Genomic DNA, 25,804 nt, shown 5'->3' on the forward strand with positions numbered 1-25,804 from the left:
ATTCACTTTAAATAATCAAAAAAGCATTATGCCTCATAAATCAAAAATTGTGAATTTCCCATTGGGATTAATAAAGTATCTATCTATCTATCTATCTATCTATCTATCTATCTATCTATCTATCTATCTATCTATCTATCTATCTATCTATCTATCTATCTATCTATCTCAAACATCAAAGGTTTCAAATCTCACACAAGTTATTATTGTGCTGAATGCACCAATTTGTTTAGAAAAAGAACTAGGAGATGAATCATAACCAAAGCAACTAGCTGTGGGTCATAAACCAGAAAGTCATAAAGTAAAATAATAACCAAGGCTTGATTAAAGACAAAAAGGGTAGTCAAATAAAGAGGATAGGAATTTGAAAACTAGTAGACACACATGTAACCAGAGCCAAAATGTTCATTTTAAATCGCAGTCAAAAAAACAGAGGTAGAATTCATTGACCAGACATATGTAAAAACAACAAAGGAATTAAAATTTGGGTTGAATCTATTTAAGTACAGCCAGAAAGTGAATGATACAATCCTCCCCAAACTTCTCAAAATGGCAGTGCCCATAAAAAAAGAAAATGGCATCTCAGGAGAAGGATACTTGTTTTTAACATCATTAAAATTATATCACACACCAAAGTAGACGTGACCACAAAACTCTCAAACAAGATCTGAATAATTTTTAGAAGTCAAGGAAAATTTACAAAAAATTAGAAACCTGATCATGTGCTTCCTCTGTGTGGGTACTCAGGGTACACCTATTATGTTGTGTTTCTTACATTTGTTAGCTGAATGGCCCATTCTCATCAAAATTTTTCTAACGTTGTAAAGTTTTATTATTTACACCTTACACCATTTGTATTTTATGGGGTGCCAGCTTCAGAATCAGAATTCACTTTATTGGCCAGATACACTAATGTGTACTAAGAATTTGCATTGATTGTTGGTGCAGCATACAAGGACAACACAGAATGCAACAGATAAATATATCAAGATAAAATATAGTAGGATTAAAATGTCCAGGCACCCTAGTGTGCAGGAATACATAGATACTGAGTAGAAGCTCAGACCTGATTAGTAAATATAACTGCATGTTGAAAAAAAACTGTTTTAATTACGGGTTGTTTTAGTTATTATTGCATGAAGATGTTTGTTAGAGGGACGTCTTTGGAACAGGTGATACCCTGGGTAAGTTGGATCAGCAATGATCTTCTGTGACCCTCTTCCTTTCCCTGGACTATTATTGGACTCAATGTGTGGTAAGTTACAGCCTATGATCTTTTCACAGGCTCCAGTGAAGCATTGCAGATTGGTCTTAGCCTGAACAGAGACAGCACCAAACCAAACAGTTACAGATGAGGTCAGAATGGGCTCAATGATGGCTGTGTAGAAATGGACCGATATTGCTTGAGGGAGACTGAATTTCCTCAGCTAATGCAAAAAGAACATTCTCTGATGGACTTTCTTAATAATGCATTTGGTGTTGTTGTCCCACTTAAGGTTTTATGATAGCACAGTGCCCAGAAATTTAAATGATTCTGTTATCCCAACAGCTGAGCCATTTATAGCAAGTGATATGTGAGCAGATGGCTGATTCCTGAAATCTATGATCATCTCCTAAGTTTTTTGAATATTAAGGTCCAAATGAGCGTGAACACAGTCCCCCACTACTGCAAATTATGCAGTTGAGTTTCCCGCATTTGGAGAAATCACAGAGGTCAGCATACCCAGAGTGCAATGGATGAGCCTCGCCATGGGGAAAACAACCGTGGCGATCATGGTATCTCCCCTGTCAATGTACAATGGGTTCATAATGTCATTATTATGGCATCTACAGAGTCCAGTGAAAATCTTACTTGCATATGCTAATCAATATGCAACTCATCACCACTCTCTGGCGCCTTGATCAATGCAGCCACATTAGATTTTTCCTTAATGTCCTGTTGATTAATTCTTAATTCTTGGTGAGTAAATAAATAAAGGTTATTCATTCCACTTATGAATATTTTCACTTCAGTTGCCAGAAATGTTGATATGAATGTATATTTGAAGCAGTTTGCATACAGTATTAAAATCTACAACTACTGAGATTCATTTCATACTGGTAAAAGAGCAGTTAGGAAAACATGTTATGAAATTCCTGTACATGCCACATATTTCCATCCTGTGGTGCAAAAAGTGCATTGATGGAAATTTTTGACCAGGCTTATGTTTGATTACACAGGCATGTAAGCTGGCTTTAACTGTACCTCACAGATAACAAATATATTTAAGTTTGATTTGATGCATTCGCTAAGAGCCACATGCAACGTAAGGGGCTTAACTAAGGAAAGCAAAAATATTGCATTCTGAAACTAATAATTTATGGTTTCATAGAATAACAATCTATATTTAAAAAGGAGAAGATAAACTCTTTGACACACTAATAGTGAGGATTATGTGTCCAAATTAAAAATTGCTGATGCAAATAGAGGAATATTAATCCTCAAAATATTAAAAGCTGGGGAAGTGGTCTTTGGACCAGGTTCCTTCTCTGATGCACAAACGATTTCTATTAAAATGAGGTAAAAATTTCCATTTTAATGGGATTCTGTTGACCTGCTTGGCATGAGGGGTTTAGTCATTGGGGCTACCAAGAAATGGCTTCAGACAGATGACTTCCTATGGAAAATACTTTCTGTAAAATTAAAAAAAGTAATGAAATGGGTAACAAATGATATGGAAATAATTTCTAAATAAAATTACCATTTTTCAAAACTTTCTTATTACCATTATCTTTACATATTTATCTACTCATTTTGTTAAATGCAATTCCTTTACTTCTTGAGCTTTATTTAATTAATTAAAGCTTGAATGGGACATTTCTTTTCCTATCAGGAACAAACATTCCATTCCTATAAAGTGTATGGAAATGTTTTTCTGTTTGTTTAACAAAGGCAACAAAAAACAAATTTGCCCCCTGGAGAAATGAACATTTCACAAACACATTTGAAGCTGAATTCTTCATAAGCTGCGAACAACAAAGAGTACCTTAAAGGCTACAAGAGTGATTGTGCTTTTAGTATTAAGCTCAAGTAAAGCCAGAATGAAATAGCTGCCAACAAGACACAGATAACACGCTGGTTTTTCCTTGTTTGATACAGAATGAAAAATCAAGCAAGATACTCAAAATGATTTGCAAGTAACGATTTTAATGTAAGCTCACAGCAAGCATTGTCTTCTAACCTTTGACATCACAGAAAGGCCAAAATAAATGCTACATTTATATGCATGCAGTGGCTAATGGACTTTTATGTGAGTGTAATGAAATTTAAATGCATATTACTGAAATCTAATTAATGACTTTTTTTCTAATATTCAAAAGAATTTAAAGTTTTATGGAAAATATATACATCTGAAGACAACCATGAGAGAAGTTTGCTTAAAACTGGGTGGGAACAATTAGATGACTCACTGAGTGACACATTTCCAAACCAATTCAATGTCTTTTCAGGGTGGTGCTTGTGGAAGATGAATGTTCTCTTCGTTCCCTTGTACTAATCCTTGTCTAAGGAGTTAAGCAGAATTAAGCTTTAAAAACATGCTTTGCTGAGCAAACAGAAAAATATTTGTCAAAAGGACTCAAGGTCTAAGCACTCCACACATGAGACTGCCTTATCACGTTTTCCCTTAGTTTACATCTGAACGCCATAACAAAGGGGCCAAGGAATCAAGTTGCACAAGGGGCGTTGAAGGGGCTCAAGGATTATGTATAATAAAAGTGTTGACTGTTGCATTTCATAATGAATATTAAATCACGCATGCTAGGGTATAAAAACTTTGCCCCACCCAACAGACAGGGTTCAGAAGAGCCCTGACGCTGTCATGTAATATTGATTGCCTGCTTTTCTGAAACCTGCTCACTGTGACGATGGAAAATAAAGCTGCTATATGACCACACCTGCTGTCTTGTCTAAGTGATCATCCACATGCTCAAATTAGGGACAATGATTTTGAGCTGCAAAGATCAGAGGTGCTCTTGTTAATCTGGTCTGACAGAGAGGATGCTTCAGTTTATGATGAACCATCTACAGTTGAAAAGTCTCCTAAAAAAAGACCTATTAGATATGTAAATGTGTGTCACGTGTGCAGGGAGTACATTGCATGTTTGAAAAATAAACATAACCTGATGCAAGTGAAAACCTTTCTGTAAGGTTAGATTATACATTGGCATTCAACTGCATCAATTGATGAATGGTAAACGTGAACGATACTGTACATCATCACAGGTGCAGTGTGTGCTCTCTGTTGCTCAGTGTAATTGGCAGCTATATTCATGAAAACATGAACCGTAAAATATGCATTTAAAGTAAGCATTGTTTCACACAAAAAAGGATTGCAATTAGCGAAGAGCCACAAGAGATGTAGATTACTTCAACTCCTATGAGTAGGACCAAATTGTCATCGCTTTTGAACCAATTAGGAAAACTTTCCTTCTCTAAGACACTTGATTAATACAGCATCACATATATTTATGCATTATCATTAACATGTGCAAATTGACATTGTTTCAAGGATGTAATACTTATTGGACTGGATGGGGTAATAACTAAACTGCCCGTCCAAAGTTTGGAATTGCCAGTCATATTGGTCATAGTTATGTCATTCAGTTATAGCTGCACATTCAAATAAAATAGACAAGTTACCAAAAAGAGCTTAAAATATTATATATAATGTTTAATGTATTTTGGGCACAGTTAGCTGATGAGATTTTGACCACTGCATGGCATTCTGGATATTTGCTGTATTATAATATCATTGTCGATGCTCTTCCAAGCAGTCTGCTGTATTTGTGGAATTCCAAGGCTATTTGAAAGTGGGCAGCTGCTGCACGTCTCCTGCAAAATTAACAGAAAAGGTGTCCCTTGTCTGCTTGCCAGTATTCCTTGGACAGGCTTGGACCCTTGACCAGCCTGTTCTCTTTACACCTTCCACTGTGCACTGCTGGGCAAATATGGGTGCAAAATGTCTACCTTTAAAATAAAACTGCATGCTATTATAAGGGTAAAATGTTGTAGCCATGCAAGTGGTACCAATTATCATACCTCTGAAGGTACAACAACAACTTGTACCTTTATTTATGAAAGTGTGCCACTGCCAAACTGATCTAATACTGAGCTTCCAATAAAAGAAAAACACATTTTGCATATGTGAGCAGGTCTTTTATGATATTGTGATATTTTAATTCTTAGGTACATATTGCATTATTATTTATTAATTGGACATAGAGCATGTACAAGATGTGTCCAAGTTACTTGTGTGACACACATGAGATTGGGACACAACCTCGAATGTCATTAAATAGTATTTACCCTCCAGGCCAGCGGTTGGCGCTCTCATCTAATGCCTCTCTTCTACCTTCCTCTGCAGAAAGAATGATCGACGGACTGGCCTCCAGTGATGTCACTTCCAGTTTCCGGCCTGCCAAACCTGTCTCTTCTTCTGGGTCTCCTTAAAGTCTCCATCTTGGAACAGTCTAATGATGACCATCTGAAGAAGACTTGTTTTGCCTATTGACCTTTTCGTTATCAACATCATAATATACGGCGGTCAATTCTCTGCCCCAAGCCTTAATGATCTCTTCTTGTGTTTTGTTTTGTGCTTGATACTGTTTCATGGAATCTGAGCAGAATTCAATGTCAGGCTTATCATTCTAAATGAATAACCAGCAATGCAGAATAAACTAGCACACATCAAGATAAAGCATAGATGGTGAAATCCCTTCGAATAATTGGCAAACCTCAAAGAAAATAATAAATGTAATGCAAAACTAGCGGTTGGTAATGGAACGAATGAATAAGTAAATAAACAAACAAATATAAGTAAAAGTTGCTTAAAATCAGAACAGCATTGGGCATCTGCAAAACAGAATTCTCATTGTGTTGTATTGTATTGTGGTTCAGTTAAGATTATTCTCCACATGAAAAATCAGAATTTCAAGCAACTAATTTATGTACTTATTTATTTTATGACCTGCCGCTGGCTTTGTATTATTATTATTATTGTTCAAAGTATATTCTGGGATAGGCCCATTGCTACCGCATATACAGTACCAGGCCTAAGTCAAGAGATAGGGCGTTTTTATGTGATGTATGTTATGAAGGAGACAAGAGAACAAATAAAAATGTTTGGGGGGTCCACCCCGTATATTGCAGCAGCACACAAACAGCAATATTGAAAGTGAGTTCTCATACGAGACTGAGTCAAAACACTGACTAACTAGGAGGATTAAGGGACCGAGACTTATAGTTGCAGGGAGAAACGGGAGGAAGGGACGGGTTCTGTCCAGAAGTGAGGTCTGTGGAAGGTGTGGTCTGGTAGCGGAAGTGGGTGTAGTTCTACTCTGGCTTCCATTCTGGTGGTCTGTGGAGGAAGGAGAAAAGGCATTAGTGCAGCTCATCAACCCCTGACTCCGAGACTTCGTCTCAGTTAAGCCAATAGACTGCCTCTTATGTGCACATGTGGGACAATGTGTACAGTATATGTGTTTTAGGGGATTATTTTTGTGTCATGGGATTTCCTCACTATGTGACATCTACAGGGTTTTTAAAATGCCTGCTTTCTGTAGTTTTATGTATTTGTATTGGTTTATATGTAATATCTGCAGGCTTTTGTGTAGTGTATATGGGATGATATCAGTTGTTAGGCTTAGGGTTTCAGCCTTTCCGGATAAGTGGTGTATTTCTCTTGTCATTTCTGTGTACGTCTTCATTTTGTGTGTGTATTCTGTAAGTTGTCTGTGTTCAGGAGAGCAATGTCAATAATACAGTTTGTTTTTATTTTGTTTGTCTACCAGTGTTATGTTTGGTCTGTTATGATGGATAAGTTTGTCTGTCAGTGTAGTTCTGTCCTAGTATAATTTCTGTTTGGCATTTTATAGAGCTGTGGGGGGAGTGTACTTATGGTTTGAATGTGTCAACTAGTTTCTGCTGAACTTCCATAATGTGTAATGTTTGCTATCTGATTGTGTCTGTGTCAGTAGTTTACAGCCTAATGTGATGTGCTTGATTGTTTCTTGTTGATTTCTGTCGGTATCTGCATTTAGTGTCTGTAATGTTAGTGTCCTTAAAAATATTTTTTCCGTAGTTTCCCATTTTTATAACTTGATGCTTTATGGCTAGTATAAACCCTTCTGTTTCGTCCAACATACCACCACGACTTCAGCTATGTGACACAATCCTATCCACACAATGTTGATCAAGAGAATGTCTGCCATGCAAATGTTTTTTGGGTCCATGCTTGTGTTTTAAGTTGAATGGTCATTATGTTGTCTGTGGTATGCATAATTTTCTTATTTTATAAATCTGCATGTGGAGTAAATTATATTTACAGTATGAGACCCCTTCCTCCCTGAGCACATGGAATGAGTGGGTCAGTTTGTGGCTCTTTTGTGATGGTGTTGTTTGTGTGGTGTGAGTAGTGTTTGTGTTTTCTTTTGGAGCATTGCTTATGACCAATGTATAACTCTGAAAAAGTAAGTGAGTATTGGTATAGTATATGTATTGATATCTTTTATTGTGTAGTATGCATGTAGGTGTGTTTTGATTATTTGTGAAAGATGTGATGTATATTTTTCTGTAAGAATTGTCACGCATGTGCATCAGAGGATTACCTTCTGTGCTCAACAGAGGTAAGCACTACAACTCCAGGACTGAAGGTGACACTGCCGCTGATGGAATTGTTGCTTTTTCCACCCGCAGCTTAGAGAAATCTCCAAATGAGGGTAACTGACTCTGCCCCTTCCTGTCCAGTGTCAATAAAATGCTCCTGACAGGGGTCATCTTATTCTAGGACAAACATACAGCCAGACAAAGCTCCAACCTGATGACTGTGATTGCTCTACAGAGCCTTGCTTCAAAGGCAAACCCTAAAAGGCAATGTAGCATTTTGTTTCTGTTATTTGCACCATCAAGCGACTTGTTTATTTTGTTGGACTTGTTAGTTATGAAAATGGGTGACTGGGCTGGTGCCACCACATTTCTTTGGTGGATGTGTGTGTTCTCTCAGTCGTCAACAGAGTATATTTAATTTTTTGTGTTGTATAAGTTTCTTCTGTCTGAACTAAGGTAATTGTACAGTTCGTCACATGCCATGGCCTCAATTTGCTTGCAGTTTTCAAGGGTATATCCACCTTCTCTACAGATTCCCTTCCCTTCTCTACATTACTTGTTTTACATTTGTCCAGTCCAAACTCCCTGTCTATATTTTGTGAATATGTTTAGATTATTTCTAGTAAACGTTGCAATTTTTTGTTTGTTCCTGCATATTATTAATAGTATTATTATTATAATATGTACTATGCATTAGATCTCCCTGTTCTGTATACTGAAGAAGTGTCACATTAGTATTTGTATGTTTCTTTTGGGAAAAATGAACGTAATAGATATTTATTTATTGTTTACTGTATTTATTGTGACTCATTCTATCACTACTTCTTGCAGCTATTAATAAGAAAAGTTTTACAAATTATACACTGCATAATTAGAAAAGCGTCATACATATGCTCGCATGTCTAATACTTAGCAAGTCCTTTAACTACATGCCATTAAACAGTGTTTGCCCACTTTTATTACCCCTACTATTTATTTTATTCCAGGTTTTCTTGTACAATGTACAGTATATGCCTGGTACACTCGGGCACACACCCACATTTACTCATTCAGGTCTAGCTTAAAGCACCATCCTTGCAAGTACGTCAGTATAATTTGGGACAGAACCAGAATACAGGGAGAAAATCACTAACAGCCACAAGGAGCACATGCAGAGGAAGTCACTGGGCTCAGCTCAATCCCCTGTCCCAGAAGCAGTGAAGCCACCCCTATATGCTGAATATTTATATATACTGTACATATTTCAAAGTATTACATGCCATAACATTCCAGAGTTTCAGATTCATCAAGTATGTATAGGCAGCACTCAAGCAAGATACTCCTCTTCACCACTCCAAAGCTTTGCAGTTTTCTTCTCTATCAAAGCAAAACTAATTCTCATTCTTGATTCTCACATCCTACTGTCACTGAAATTCACTTTAATCTTTAGCTTAGGCTTTGCTTTTTTCTCTTTTTTCAAACTACCGCTTTACAAGTCCCACTTCCCTCAACACACTAGGACATGAGGTTTTATAGCTGAAACTTTATCCTTCTTACATTTATTTTTTGAAAAGGAAGAGATTAATTTTCACCCATGTCTTTTCTAACACTTTCTCAGAGAGAAGCTGTTCTTTTGCAACCTTGACTCTCTGAGTGGTAAATGTATGTCTTACATCACCAGTGCTGTTTGCTTTTCTTTTCTTTGATTGTTTTAAGTGTAATTTATAATTAATAAAATGTATGTGCTGCAGAGCTGTATCGGAGGTAATGGCTATAACCACCTATCCTTCCTTATTGTTATGTACATGGATTGATCAAAGGTAAAGGGTTTGTTGCATATATTAGAGATACAGAAAGACACCACGATATGAGAAGATGGATATTTCACAGACATTGATGGGAACGTGTAGCTAAATCAGGTAAGATTTGTTACTGGGAAAAAGGTTGACTTGATATGCTGCAGTGATGTGTGCCAGTCTTATTTTCATTTGCTAAGCTGAAGTCTGTGCCTGACTCCAGTGCCCTGCACATCATGGCAGCTGGCTTAATACCTGTGAAATTTCTACCAGATCCTTGTGAATAATGAGATATTTATGACTGAGATGTAGGTGGCTGCCAATTTCTGGATTTCCTGGTTAGACAAAATCTGTCATTACTGATTCAGTGCGTTTACATGCACACACATAATTGGGTTAAGGTGAATAAAGGCTGAAACTTGGTTTCTTAATACAGTAATCCCTCCTCCATCGCGGGGGTTGCGTTCCAGAGCCACCCGCGAAATAAGAAAATCCGCGAAGTAGAAACCATATGTTTATATGGTTATTTTTATATTGTCATGCTTGGGTCACAGATTTGCGCAGAAACACAGGAGGTTGTAGAGAGACAGGAACGTTATTCAAACACTGCAAACAAACATTTGTCTCTTTTTCAAAAGTTTAAACTGTGCTCCATGACAAGACAGGGATGACAGTTCCGTCTCACAATTAAAAGAATGCAAACATATCTTCCTCTTCAAAGGAGTCAGGAGCAGAGACTGTCATAAAGGCAGAGGAAAATCAATAGTGCTGTTTGGCTTTTAAGTATGCGAAGCACCGCGGCACAAAGCTGTTGAAGGCGGCAGCTCACACCCCCTCCGTCAAGAGCACAGAAAGAGAGAGAGAGACAGAGAAAAACAAGCAAGCAAAAATCAATACGTGCCCTTCGAGCTTTTAAATATGCGAAGCACCGTGCAGCATGTCGTTTCAGGAAGCAGCTGCACAAAAGATAGCAACGTGAAGATAATCTTTCAGCATTTTTAGACGAGCGTCCGTATCGTCTAGGTGTGCGAACAGCCCCCCTGCTCAATCCCCCTACGTCAGGATCAGAGAAAGTCAGTGCAAGAGAGAGAAAGAGAAAAGTAAGCTGGGTAGCTTCTCAGCCATCTGCCAATAGCGTCCCTTGTATGAAATCAACTGGGCAAACCAACTGAGGAAGCATGTACCAGAAATTAAAAGACCCATTGTCCGCAGAAACCCGCGAAGCAGCGAAAAATCCGCGATATATATTTAAATATGCTTACATATAAAATCCGCGATGGAGTGAAGCCGCGAAAGGTGAAGCGCGATATAGCGAGGGATTACTGTAATCCGTTTTTACATGGGCAAGTGATCTTCTAGAGTTCTCCTTTGGCAAACACTCCAACGTCCTTAAGCTGTGTAAAAAAGAGTTAAACATCACTGTTGCAACTGTGAATCAGACAATAAGCGTGACGCACATAATATTCTTGTGTTTTTATAAATGTGTAGTTTAATTGACCCATTATTTATAGGTGTCTGTTACTGGATGTCATGCAGCCAACTCTTTTCTAATAGACTATGTTTAAACTCTGCAAAGGACCTGGGGCATCATGTATAAACGGTTTGTATGCACAAAAATGTTGTGTACTCCAGTTTCCGCGCTCAGATCGTGATGTATAAAACCTAAACTTGCAGTAAAGCCATGCACATTTTCACGCTAGCTCAAACCCTGGCGCACGCAAGTTCTCCGCTCGGTTTTGCAAACTGGCGGCACCCAGTGTCAAAGCATTGCTTTTGTTCCAGTGTGGTTTCCCTTTCTTTTTTAGATCACATCCCTGACACAGCTTTATCATATACACTGAAATTAACCACTGTGCAAATAAAAAACAAAACTCCACAAAAATGAAGTTTTGGGGACCGTCCCCATATATTGTCCTACGGACAAAATAAAGCAAAAATGGCAAAATAATTGACTGAAGTACTGTATTCAAGCATTTGACAAAGTTCATGGAACAAGATGGTTTTTATATACAGAATTGAATTATGGAAACATGAAATGGTTGGCAGGAAGTGGCGTCATTCAGAATGGCCAGATGTGATGTCATATCAGGTCACCGGAAGTGACGTCATGGCGGTCATTTTGGAACCCGGAAGTAGAGGCAATTATTTTTCTTCGGGTTTTCTGTTGAGAGATGAAGAGATTCAGGTAAGTACCACATGACAAACCTTTATCTCACGATATTTCACTCACCTTTAGGCTTTTTGACTGCCTCCTAATCACATGTGTGTGACACCACATATTGTTTATTAGTTTAAGGCATCTGATTGTAAGTAGCCTGTAACAATATAATGGTCCACAGATTGGCCAAACTATTCCAAATACCATAGCTGCTTTAGCGTTGTTACTCTCACTGCACCTTCCTCTTCTTCTTTCAGCTGCTCCTGTTAGGGGTTGCCACAGCAGATCATCTTTTTCCATATTACTCTCACTGCACCACTCGGAGTATTAATATCACTGTATCTGAGTGTAGAATCACAGCTCTACAGCAGCTGATTGGAAAGAGAATTATCGGTATACAGCATCTAGCACATGCTGCCTCAGCCATGCTGCCTATTTTAACTGCTCTCATACGGCAAACGCTTCAGAGCCTTTCCTGTACTGACCTCGTTGCTCAGAAACAGTTTCATCCCAAGAACTATAAACGCAATCAATCAGTCCATCAAGTGCTCCTTGTAGAACTGTTTGTACTTAAAAGTACAATTACCTCACTGTAAACTTGCGATACAGTTATAATATTGCACAACCTGCACCACTTTATAAAGCGCATATTTACATATGATGACAATATCATTTTTAAGATGAAATGCAGCAAAATATGTTTATTACATTAAACAGATAAAATGTTAACATCATTTAAATAATCTATATTTTTAATAATTAAACATGTGAGGACATGGTGGAGCAGCACTAGCGATGTTCCTGCCTCGCACAGTATTCTTGCTGGGGCTGGCGCGACACTGGAAGGATCGATGGATAGAATAATTAAACATGTACTAGGAAGATATTTCAATGTTCCTTAAAAGTTTTGAAGAATTGGCGTTCTAAGCTTACAGATGGCTTAGTGTCTATTACAGAGCTGATTGTGTGGCGATTGGGTACTTGGAGAAAGAAAAGGAAGGACAGGAATTGGGGGTTAGTACGTTTGAAAGAGACAGTACTACTGCAATAAATTATTTCATCAAAGGTCGCGCAGCAAGCATCTTGCGTGAGGCAGGAACAATCTCTGGATGGTGCACCAATTCGTCACTATCACTGCGCCACCATGTTCCCATGTTTACTACATGCTTTAATTGACATATGATATGATATGATTAGGGCGGCACGGTGGCATAGTGGGTAGCGCTGCTGCCTTGCAGTTAGGAGACCCAGGTTTGCTTCCCGGGTCCTCCCTGCGTGGAGTTTGCATGGTGTCTGCGTGGGCTTCCTCCGGGTACTCTGGTTTCCTCCCACAGTCCTAAGACATGCAGGTTAGGTGCATTGGTGACTCTAAATTGTTCCTAGTGTGTGTGTGTGCCCTACGGTGGGCTGGTGCCCTGTCCGGGGTTTGTTTCCTGCCTTGCGCCCTGTGTTGGCTGGGACTGTGACCCTGTAGTTAGAATATGGATAATGGAAGGATGATATGATTATTGACATGATACCAAGTATACATCTCAGTATTCAAATTATTCAGAGAACTGTAATATCACAAATGTAATGGATTCTGTGTCCTGTCGGAGGAAGAGAAAGCCCGTTTAAAAAGCACGTAGTGATTCACATACTGTACATAGAGCACACAGAAAAACACATACAAAACGTGCTACTTTAGTTATGATGGCATTTGAGAAACTAGTAAATTAAACGATTTTAAGATGAAGTTTATGATGTTCTACTTTAATGACAAAATAAACTACGTGATTAAAGTTGAAATTTCGAGCTTAAAGTTGACATTTTGAGCTTTTATCCCACTGTGTCCCTATTTTTTTTCTTTTCTCTGTACCGTAATAAGCTTTCATATGACACTCAGATGGTGGACTATGACTCGCCTTTTCACGGTGACTTTTGATAGCTCACAACTTCTTTTTTTATTTCGGGCACTGTGCGACTTTGTGAACTTGAGCTTTCGAGTTTCTCCGACAGTCTATGTCACTCGATCAACTTCCTTTTGTTGTTTATACCAAATTGTACGTTTTTCCTTGCCTCCACTTGGTATTTGCTGAAATTCTTCTATTTTCCCCCGTGCTTTTGCCATTGCCTTTTCACAGAACGCTGAACTTAAGGGCTATTTATTTCGTGTCACAAACACTACAAAGAGCCATAGCAAGGTTTGGGGCAACCACCTGTATATTTGGTTTCCTGGGTGCAAATTTCAAGTAAATGATAGCACTGATGTGCACAAACTGGAGTCCAAAACAGAACTGAGGGAATAGGGAAAAGGTGGAGGCTTTTAAAAGTCAGGGCAGGAAGTGACATCAAAGGGGCCAGGATTGGAATGGTCTTCAACCATTGGCTTGAGTCCAGACGTGACATCAAGGTGGCCGGAGCCGGCAAGGCCTTCCTCTATAGGTCCGTAGCCAGAAGTGACGTCAACAGGACCAGGTGGAACTTCCTGTGAATGGTCTGCAGGAAAGCAAGAAAAAGAGTCAGTGCACTCTGCCACATCCCTATCAGATTCGGAATTGCCCTCACTCAAGCCCTTTAGCTGCCTCCCATGCGCACGTGTGTGACAATTGATTTGCATATTCAAAGAGGCTTAATTCTGGAAGGAGTTGGGGAGTGGCAGCAGGCGCGTGCATGTGCGTTACTTTTCACGCTGACCGAGATTTATGTAGCGGAAGAACATGGAAGTTGGCATACACACAGATTTATGTATCTGGATTTTTTTGTGTGTACAAACATTTCCGCTTTTGTCCGTACACCGTGTTTTAGTATGAATTCTATGCACGGCGTTATGCATGAGGCCCCTGGTACGTGTACTTCTTGCCTTACACCCAGTGCTGCTCAATAATAATAACATAAAAAATGTTTACTCTAATAAAATAAGTATTGCGTTAAGTTAATCGTTTTTTTAAAAAGTAATCAGACTACATAACTTTTAATGTGTTACTTTACTGCTCTCAAGATTGCATTGCTGAGTTTAGCACTGCATGTTCAGCCCGTTAGCATAAATTTAGCAATTTCTAAAATATTGAGACAGATTATTTTAGCCAGCAGAAGGAATAAAGCGATCACCCGAACATTTGCCACTGGAAATGTATGTGCTTGCTTGTACCTGTGGCTGCTGAAAACACGTGCAAACCAAATACATGTGCTGACTGACAAAGTACAACGGACATGTGGAGACAACAAAATCCCAGTTAATGGGATTTTCGGGTTATTCATGGAGACATCTACCAATGTTAACCAGGTTTCTCAGAGGCCAATAACCTGATTACTCTTTTTGGAATAAGGGGTTTACATGGTATTTTAGAAATCAGAGTTCTGTGAATAATCAGGTCATTGAAGTGCATGTAAACGTGTTAACTGAATGCTGAGTTTCATATACTTTATTTATTGTATTGAGTCATTTGCATTGTATTTTTTTGTGAAATGTATATTGTGTTCTGCGGTGGGTTGGCACCCTGCCCAGGATTGTTTCCTGCCTTGTGCCCTGTGTTGGCTGGGATTGGCTCCGGCAGACCCCCGTGACCCTGTGTTCGGATTCAGCGGGTTGGAAAATGGATGGATGGATGTATATTGTGTTGCAGAAGCTATAGGTTGATACACAAAAAAGTAGCCCCATACATAGGATGTGAACTGCTGGCACAATGTAATCAGAAGGCACAGAGAAGTGAAAATTCACACAAGGGTCGTAACTGGGAAGACAAAGATCAAAAAACAAAGCTCAGGATGTGTAGCCAGAATTGTAGTCTAAAATTAAAGCAGTAAGCTAAAACATGTACATAATAATTCTTTGCATTTATATAGCGCTTTTCTCACTACTCAAAGCGCTCAGCAATTGCAGGTTAAGGGCCTTGCTCAAGGGCCCAACAGAGCAGAGTCCCTTTTGGCATTTACAGGATTTAAACCAGCAACTTTCCGATTGCCTTTGCAAATTCCTAGCCTCAGAGCCACCACTCCACCCGAGTATGCAACCAGAGCCCAGAAAGATGTATATTGTAGAAAAGACTGTCGTAGCTAGTAAATTGAAAGCTAATAATTTTATTCTTTTTTAAATCAAAACTTGGACTGTAAGGAAAGTAAGGTGATGGCTTTTAAAATGTTGCACATTAGAACATTAGAACAAGCTAGACGACAATAAGCCATTCACCCCAACAAAACTCACCAGTCCTATCCACCTAAATCTTCTAAAATAATGTCTAGCCTAGTTATGAAAGTCTCTAAAGTCCTACTGTCTACCACACTGCTTGCATCATGGACTAATGGCTTTTTGATCGTGGACACAAGAGGCATTTGTAGAATTATGTCTCATTGTGAATGCTTCTGTGAAACACACAGCACAGCAACTGGTGAAAAGGTGGGATGGTACTTGTCCAGTAAGTAATGCACCAAAACCAAGAAACCATAGAATCTGTATATAAACTGGAGGTTTTCAATGACATAGCAGTTTGCATGGATAAAAGTCCTCATAAGTTGACGTGGTGATTTCACAACAGACAGGTCTTGTTAAAGAGTACACTATGATTTCTGTGTCACCTTTTTGTGTGCCACCCAGTATTATATGTATCATACAATTTGTTGACTTATTGTGGGCATAAATGTGAGTAAAAATTCCATTATCTATGTGGCAAAAACTCACAAAATGATAAGCAGAACAACAGAATGCAACTTCTGCGGTGGTTCATTTTTCTGTTATAGTTCTTATCACGTCCTTCCAGCCATTATATGTTGAATCTGATGTTTCTGTCCACAGTATCTTCTTGACAACCTTGTCTTTACCCCAATGAACCTCCTAGCAGTGAAATTTATTCTCCATTGGTTTGTGGTCATGACCGGAGCCATTGTCCTCTTAAAAAGCCCCAGAGTGCTATGAAACTTTTTCTCTTGGTCACACCTGAACCCCCTTATGTAATCAGACACCTAACTCTATGTCATATCATTGGTCACTACTCCTCTGATGCCCTCACACTTTAACAGCCTGACTTGTCTTTGATCACTGCTTCTCCCGGTCTCTGTGTTCATCTAATTTGAATTTTGTTGTAGGGAAAGTTAACAGAAATGTATGCTTGATAAAAAATACAATTAATAAAATAAGCACCCACTATTAATTTATCATTGGATCAACTTTATACAGTTGCCTGTTGATTTGTAATTAGACTGGCCATTCTTTCACTCAACTCCATTTTGTGAGGAACATGAACACAGTGCAGATAATTAGATGTTTTGCAACTTTTTGTTCTTATGTGCACAGGGAATTTGGGGTTTATGGACAATTTATGGACTAAACTAATGTGCAGGATTATTTCCACACAGAATCCATAAATGGCAGTAGAAGAGGGAAAGAATGTGATTTTGGGAACCTCACTTATGCAGTGTGACTGCTGGAAACCTGGGGTGTCTGAAGAGCAACATTTATCAATTATGTCAAACTCGCTCATGCAGTTGTTTCCTGTTCCAGTTGCTTGAATTCCTTCAAATATCTTCCTACAATAATTGGAATATAGGACAGAGAAAGTGGAAACTGCAGCAAAATACCTTCAGAAAATCAAGCTGTCCACAAGATGAAATAAGAATGAAATAGACCATAAGTAGAGAAACAAAAGGGGTAGGCTTATTCATGGTTTGAAAACAAACTGGTTTCAATTACTAGGGAAGCAAAAATACAAGTTATTTAGCCATGTCAAAACCAAAAAAGAAAGTCAGAAATGTTGCCAGAAGTCAAGGAAACTGAACTAGAAATGGTCCTTGTTATCCACTCAGGTCTGCTGATGAACAGTGTCTTGTGATCCTACTTCTGCATGGTATCAAAGCTCAGTCAAGGCGCTTTTCATGTGTACCTTCTGGCTGGTGAAACCAACTGCCCACCTCCATTCAAAACTTTGGCTCCCTCAATGTGTTAACAAAGTGATCGAAAACTTTCATACTTCATGAATTTCTGTTGAAATGATAGCCTTTATGTTTTGTACTAGACATTAAGCCCGTTACAATAACGGGCGCTATAACAGTAGTGTATAAACATTAGTAGGAAAAGTCTATATTAAATGGCAAGGGACCTTGACCTCATTCTGTTTCTTGTCTTAATTTTTTTTTGTCAAAAATATTTTTGCAAGAAGCCTAAAGTAAAATAATAATAAAAATAAAATAGAAACGTATATGACAATACAGTAAGTATAATTAATATTACATTTATCCTCTCCTGTGTGGCTGTTGATTGATGTGTTGTGTCTGTTTGAAGATCTCCTGTCCTGCCTCTCTTTATTTTAGCTTGCTGTGGCGTCTCTCCAGCAAGTACTGTGCAGTTCCCCAGGAAGTATTTTAATCTGTCCTGGCGTGCAGCTGATTATTGTATGTGTGGCGTCTCCCCAGCAACAGATTTTATGTGGGCGAAAATAAATCTACTTTTAAAAGTCATCCTATTGTAATATCATGAAAATTCGTATATTTAGGAAAACCCCTTCAACAACTGACACTTTACACTTTACTGGGCCAAGCTTCTTAATCACAAATCTGACATCCTCAGAGTGAACACTTGCACAACAACAAACACTAATCCCACCTCTTTGGGGAAGCTGGTCTCCGCGTCTCAGTACCCGATTGGATTTTTCGTGCCTTATGTTTTAGGTGTTACCTCATTTACCGAAATCCGATTGGATCATCCGCGCGATATTTTATAGGTCCTGCCCTCTCTGTCTCCCCAGGAACTGATGTAATGTGTGGATGTGTGCAGCTGATAATCGTGGCTGTGGCGTCTCTCCAGCAAGTACTGTGCAGTTCCCCAGCAAGTATTTTAATCTGTGCTGGCGTGCAGCTGATTATTGTATGTGTGGCATCTCCCCAGCAATGGATTTTATGCACGCGGCTACGAGTACCCAATCAGCCCTCTCCCCAGCAATGATGTCCTTTATTAAAGAGTGCCCTGCGCATGCGCACTTTTTATTAAAGAGGATTTGAGCAACTTGTGTTAATCAATTTGTTTGTGACCTTGTCCTGTAAAACTTGTTTCCAAACAGTCCCCAAACTGATATTACTTGATTATGTTGACATCTTTTGTAATCTATATATATAAAATTCTTTTCACGTTTGAAATGGAAATTATGTATGACCACATGATATGGAAATTACGTATGAAACTGAAATTACGTATGACCACACGATATGGAGATTACCTATGACCACAGAACATATTATAATACAGGAACTAATCACTTCATTTGTGGACGCCATTTTTATATCGTCTTTACGAATTGTTATTATTTGTGTGTGCCCCGAGTCGCCCTCTCCCACCCCTCCTGTCTGGACTACAGTGCTGAGCCGTCCGCCGCCAGGCACGTTCTGACAGAGAAGTTTTATTTATTACTCCACGTGACTGCTGCTGAAACTGCCACATTGTAACTTTTTTTTTAGTTGGCAGTACTTGATAGTAGAAGAGATGAGGAAAACAGCTTTGCATCTTTCTACTTTTTAACTGCGCCGAGCTGTAAACAATGTGAAGATGAGACCGCCTTCAGCTGCGAGGGGTCGTGAGAACAAAGTGGACGCTGGGAGGCGCGGAATGTTGGGCTGCCCTGCCGAGTCGAGAGCTTCGCAGTTTCAGGCAGCATCCTCTCTTCTCGCACTGTTTGTGACACTTCAAGTCCCCCGTCGGCTCCTGGGAGAGTGGAAATCTTTGCGAATGGGTGTAATCGGCGCCATCGAAGCAGGACTCTGTTTGTAAATTGCCCTGCACAACTACTTACTGTCCCTTAAGGTAAGTTCAGGTCACTAAAACCCCACAACATTCAAGGTTGCTTTTGTGATTAATTATTTTAACAAGTAAATCACAGGCATGTTGTCAGGCAAAAATTTGGACAATCACATAGAAAATGTAATTTCTATACCACAGTGGTCGTGTAGCGCCTTTCACAAGGGATCTACTACTTACCTGTTGTGTTGTAGCGCCTTTAAAATGTAGTTTACCTGAAACCACTCCAGTAGTGCTCAATGTATCTTTACTTCTTAAATGTTAATGTTTTACTGTTTAATAACTTATAGACTACATTTTATTCCCTTGCACTCAGTGAGCGAAGCCACTGGATAATCAACTAGTAAAAAGATAAAAGTGTCTGCTTAGCAAATAAATTTAAATGTAGAAAAGAGATTGCCCTAAGCAGAGTCTTATGTGAAGCATTTTGAATTTTTATCCCAAGGCTACTGTTGTGACTTCTTTAAAAAAAACCTCATCATGGCTTTTACCAAAATATTTCATAGTCTTCAGCATATACAGACACAAATGCCCAGAACCTGAATGATCTTTAAAAATTTTCACAATCAAAAAAAATAATGAAAAGAGAGAGAGAGAAAAACTGTGAAAACGCTGACTCGTTTAAAATATGAAAGATTTATCATAAAGAAAAAAGGGAAATTTATAAAAATAACAAAAGATCAAAAAAAGTGTTAAAAAAAAACAACCCAGAACAAACAAAACCTGTCCAAATACCAATGATAAAAAAATGAACATACAGAAAGTAAAGAATCAGAAACCAGGAAATCTACAAAAGTACTCACAAAAGAAGGTTCTCCAACAGCTGTCGGTGCTGATCCTGGAATATCTAGAGAGGGGACAGTTCTTCATCTTAAATGGCACAGAGGACCCACCCCCTGAAATTCCACATACTGTAAAGAGGATAGGGCATATCACTAAACACTGCACATTAATACAACCAAGAACATAATAAATGATTATTAGTGACAAATAAACAAAACACTATTCAAAATGCAAAAACACAAAAATAAGATTAAAACCATGATATACCAAATAATATTTAACAAAAAATAAAAATAACAAATCAAATTGAAATTAACTTGAGCTAGGGATAAAACCTTGGCTAATCCATAATAACTAGGGTATTGTTCTTACAGTGCTGCCATCTTAAATAGGAACTGCACATTGACTTTACATGTTGCAATATTGAGGGTTACATAAATGGCACCCTTGTAGAAGAGACAGTGAATTGTATCTTAAGGACCCCCATGTAGGTTTTGTCAAATTTCTATTTTTTATGGCCTAATTAAGCAAGCTGTTATTTCCCCGTTTCTATGTTTTGGGGTCAATGTAGAAAATTAAATTTGGTAAGTTTTTACTACAGTAGAATCTGCCACGCATTTATGTAGGTGACATGTGGATAGTTTAATGTCTTGGGTTTTTTAGCTTGATTTTTAAGATTTTGTATCATCATTGTGCTTTTTCAGTTGGTAATTTAATCCATTGTTTACTAAAGAGCACATTAATGTCTGATGCTGAAGTAGTTCAATTTTCAGTGTGGTTTGCCTGAGTGTCTCATCTGCTCACTGTTAATTAAAACATTAGAACAATCTAGATGAGAACATGCCATTCAGCCCAACAAAGCTATCCCATTTCATTCTTCCAAAATAACAGCAAGTCCAGTTTTGAAAGTCCCTGAAATCCTACTGTCTACCACACTACTCGGTTAATTATTTCAAGTGTCTATGGTTCTCTGTCCGAAGAAAAACTTCCTAATGTTTGTGTGAAATTTACCCTTAACAAGTTTCCAACTGTGTCCCTGTGTTCTTGATTAACTCATTTTAAAATAACAGTCTCAATCCAACCAATTCTCTTCATAATTTTAAATACTTCAGTCATGTCTCCACTTAATCTTCTTTTTCTTAAACTGAAAAGGCTCAGCTCTTTTAATCTTTCCTTAAAGTTTATCGCCTATAGCCCTGAAATCAGCCTAGTCATTCTTCTCTGGACTTTCTCCAGCACTACTATGTCCTATTTGTAGCCTGGAGAGCAAAACTGCACGCAGTACTCCAGATGAGGGCTCACAAGTTCATTTTAAAGCTTGAATAACTGTCATTATCAGGGTACACTCAATGAAGAAAACTATATAGAAAAACACATACTAAAATTAATAGGAAAACAACAAAAGTGTTAAACATTATCAGCTATAGCAAACGTACAAAGATATTGTATCTAAATGTATAATAATTTTACAAATCATATGGCTGGGCCTTTCTAAATGAGGAATAAGAGAAAAGAAAATGGCTAATTATGTCAATGAGATCAGTTAAAGGTAAAATGGCTCACTGCTTGTGAAACTGGTTGGAATAAATACTTGGGGTCCTATGAGTGAGTGTGAGAACCACTGGTTTGCGGTGTTTGAGGTGTGTAAGTGGAACAGGCAGCCCATCTGATAGGAACGTAAAAAAACGGTGAGTTAAGGAAACTAAATTTTGAACATTTTCGGTCTCCTTTGTTCTCCCCTCCTGTATTTACTGTGTATTTATTACAAGATCCTTGTTCAACCCAGTTTGGTTCTCCTTGGAGTCCTTCTGGGTTCAGGAATAGCCACATTATATATTGTTGTATTATAGCATACACAGAGATCAACATTAAGATGTAAAGAAGTAAAAAAAACAAAAACAAGCAAGTGCACACATCATGAGAGCGTTCTGTTCAAGATGTCAAGTACTCACCAGCTACATGCAGTCACCACAGAAGAAAGCCAGGTAATGTTAAATAGGATTGGCCAAAAAAAAAAGTTGGAGTGGTGCGCCCCAAAGTGATCATTTCTGATTGGTCAATTGGGGTCGGAGGTTGGTTTCAAAAGGTACTGGACTTTTTCTTTTTCTAGACTACGAAATCATTTGTTGTAAAGTTTGACTTGATTGCATGCAATGCTGTTTTCTTCAAGTAAAATAAATAACAATGAAAAAAAACATTGATTTTTTTCCATTTCCAGTGCACATGTAGAGAATGCAAGCCAAACTATATGGCAAGTTTCACCTACAATACTACACGGTTTGTATTTCGATGGTTTTCAGAGGCTGTAACACATGATGTTGTTTATTATTTGGAGTGCCAAGCAGCTTTGCATGTTCTAAAATGGGTCAAGTTTTGATTGCTCCTTCTCGTTTAAAAATTTATCTAGATATTAATACTGTCATTCCCACCATTCTCGTAACTAAAAAAAATAAGTGTTGACAAGAACAGTTCATCCATTTCAATATGAATTATCAATGCCTATTCCTTTAACTTTTTCAAATACTAATTTCAGATTTAAACTTTTATATATTGTACTACTTTCTCTATGTATCTGTATTACTTTTTGGGGAGACAAAATCATTACATTTTATATGAAATTTGCACTTTTGGTGTCCTCTTGTTTTAGCTGAGAAGTTTGATGTAATTTAACAGCTGGCATGCACCCTTTTAATTTTTCAAAACTTTATCAAGACGTTTCTTATTCTATATATAATTAAAGTGAAAATGTTTGACACCCCTGATCTATCTTTTCACCCATAATGCCAAAATAATTCTAGGTATTGTAATGATAATTGCTTCATACCTGTCAACTACATTACTTAAGATTGCATTCTATAGTTAGCACCATCTACTGGCCTATAAACTGTGACGTTCCCACCAAACTGTCATGTGTATGCTGACTTGAAGCACTCACAATGGTTACAAAATGTGCAGTGTGGCACCCCAATAGCAGCTCTTCAGAAGTTGTAAAACAAGGCTGACTCAAGTCCACATAAGGGCAAGCCACCAATGACACAGACATAATAGCAAGTGAAAAAAGTCCAAAATCCAATTAACAGATCCAAAACAGGCACATGATCACCAAAAACATTAGAAAAAGTGGAAATTTACAAAAAGGGCAAGAACTAATCAGAGCTTAAAAAACAGCCAGAAAATTACATTGTAAATATTCAAAAATACCAAAAACACTAGATAAGAAACTTTAAACCGAAAAGACAGGCCATAGCTGAAAACACACAGGGACAGAAGAGAAAAGGCAAGACTTCAAAAGGAGCTCAAAAATTAGGCAAGCACATACTGTATGCTTGAGCAAGACCACCATCCCAAGCTCCAGTTTTCATGTCCTCTGCTTCCAGTCATTTGACTGCTGCACATTTAGCAAATGACACATATGGGAGGAACCAGAAGCAGAAGGCAGGTTGCAGCAAGACAAGGGTTGATAGAGTCATTATTGTCATGTGTACAGATATAGGCAGCAGGAAAGATTAATAACATTCAACGTGTAACTGTGCTATCTGTATTTAATGCAGATTTACAACTCATATAAATACTGTAGCCTGCTGCCAAAAAACCTTGCTAGAAAAAGTAAGGGCAATTCAAAGAGAGACCCCCCTCCCTTCCAGGTACTGTAGGTTGGGCTGTCGATAGGTGCCAAAAAATACGGTAAAATACAAGACAGAAAACAGAATGCAAATAAACCTCTTCTTCTATGAGCTAGATGGTTGTTAAAGTTATTGGTCTCATATTAAACGAGTTTGGTCTGATATTAAATACACTTTGAAAAACACCATTTAATGGTAAACAATGTATTATTAAATGTTACAGTTTATGAATAGAAAACTATTCAGTGAAATTGAATGCTGTACTCTATAGGTGCACCACTGTATGTCTTTGTCATTGTCATCAGATTTAGCAACTCTGCAGTCTTCGAGACACATCCAATATGTCTTAATGTCCCATGTTATCTGTCTGTCTATCTTATGATGTCATATCTACTGTAAGTGCCAAGCAGGATTTTACGGCATCCTGTTTGGGAGAAAGGGGGACTCTTGCTGAGAAAGGAAGCTGGAATGGAAGGACAGTGATGGATTGGCATCCCATTTGGAATGGGTGTGGGACCCTTACCCAGATGGGAGTACAAAACAAATGATCAATGGGTGAAAGCTTCTTTTCCAGAATGTTTGTCCCCAACTTTCTAGATGGCAGCCTCTCAGGACCTCAGTAACCATGTGGATACCTAAAGGGCATGATAGGAGTTGTAGTGCCATGAATCAGCCCTCCTGGGTCCCATGGATACCACCAGGGAGAGCGGTGGGGATTCATGATCTCTGTTTTTCAGGACTTCTGTTTGACCCAGAAGTGTTTCCATCAGGCTATGTCCTGGCACCAGAAGTACTCCCAGGTCCGACATAATAGAAAGCCATCCATCCTCCTTCAGGGAATAAGGAAGGGAGGCAAAACACACTGGAGGAGGTGAACAGAGAGAGAAGAAAAGGAAGGAAGAATTGGCCTGTAAGTGTGCTTATGCAACCTTTGGAGAAATATTTATGAGGGAATTTTTATTACAAAAACCTCTGTTTTGAACCCGTGACTGTGTTTGTGTTGGTTGTGTCCAGGATTTGGGGCTCAGTGATGCCCCCATTCTATCTATCTATCTATCTATCTATCTATCTATCTATCTATCTATCTATCTATCTATCTATCTATCTATCTATCTATCTATCTATCTATCTATCTATCTATCTATCTGACTGGCCACAATAACAGCATTAGCAGTTAATGAAGTAAAAGCCCTGTCACATTTCCAAAGATTTTCAGTCACAGACTTAACTTACATAATTTAGCAAGTTAGATGCAGTTGTGGTGAAGTCCTGTAATAACCGGTCATGTAGTCTGATGATACACAGTGACTCAGTCCAACCAGTGTGCAATTTGCACTGGTAAAATCATACAGGCTTGATTTTGTCTTAAGTTGTACGACTGGGCCAGTGTGGATGTGAGAACTGACAACCAATAAGCACTCATCCCAATGTAAAATGCACATAATGCAGCAACAAGAGAAAAGGGACATGAGCATGTTGGATCTGATAAACAGAAGATAGACTTGTCTGGATAAAGTTGTGCGTCTTATGTACAATGGCAGAATGGAAAATAAAATTAAAATCCTAGATTGTGAACTCGCCAGACTTCAGGTAACACATTATTCTTCTTCTTCTTTCTGCTGCTCCCGTTAGGGGTCATCTTGCTCCATATCTTTCTGTCCTCTACATCTTGTTCTGTCACACCCACCACCTGCATGTCCTCTCTCACTACATCCATAAACCTTCTCTTAGGCCTTCCTCTTTTCCTCTTTCCTGGCAGCTCTATCTTTAACATCCATTTCCCAATATTCCCAGCATCTCTCCTCTACACATGTGCAAATCAACGCAATCTTGCCTCTCTGACTTTGTCTCCCATCCATCCAACTTGAGCTGATCCTCTAATGTACTCATTTCTAATCCTGTCCATCTTCACTACACCCAATGCAAATCTTAGCATCTTTAACTCTGCCACCTCCAGCTCTGTCTCCTGCTTTCTGGTCAGTGCCACCGTCTCCAACCCATATAATATAGCTGGCTTCACTACCGTCTTGTAGACCGTCCCTTTCACTCTTGCTGATAACC

General features: G+C 38.5%; 1 non-coding gene across 1 annotated transcript; it reads right to left on the reverse strand.

The window, feature by feature from the left end:
* Positions 1–1,637: 1,637 nt before the first annotated feature.
* Positions 1,638–1,797, reverse strand: LOC114651490 (U1 spliceosomal RNA). Its single transcript, XR_003716191.1, has one exon. It is a non-coding gene; the product is annotated as a U1 spliceosomal RNA (small nuclear RNA).
* Between the last annotated feature and the right edge of the window lie 24,007 nt (positions 1,798–25,804).

This window comes from Erpetoichthys calabaricus, chromosome 4 (assembly GCF_900747795.2).
Source record: "Erpetoichthys calabaricus chromosome 4, fErpCal1.3, whole genome shotgun sequence".
Taxonomy (NCBI): Eukaryota; Metazoa; Chordata; class Cladistia; order Polypteriformes; family Polypteridae; genus Erpetoichthys; species Erpetoichthys calabaricus.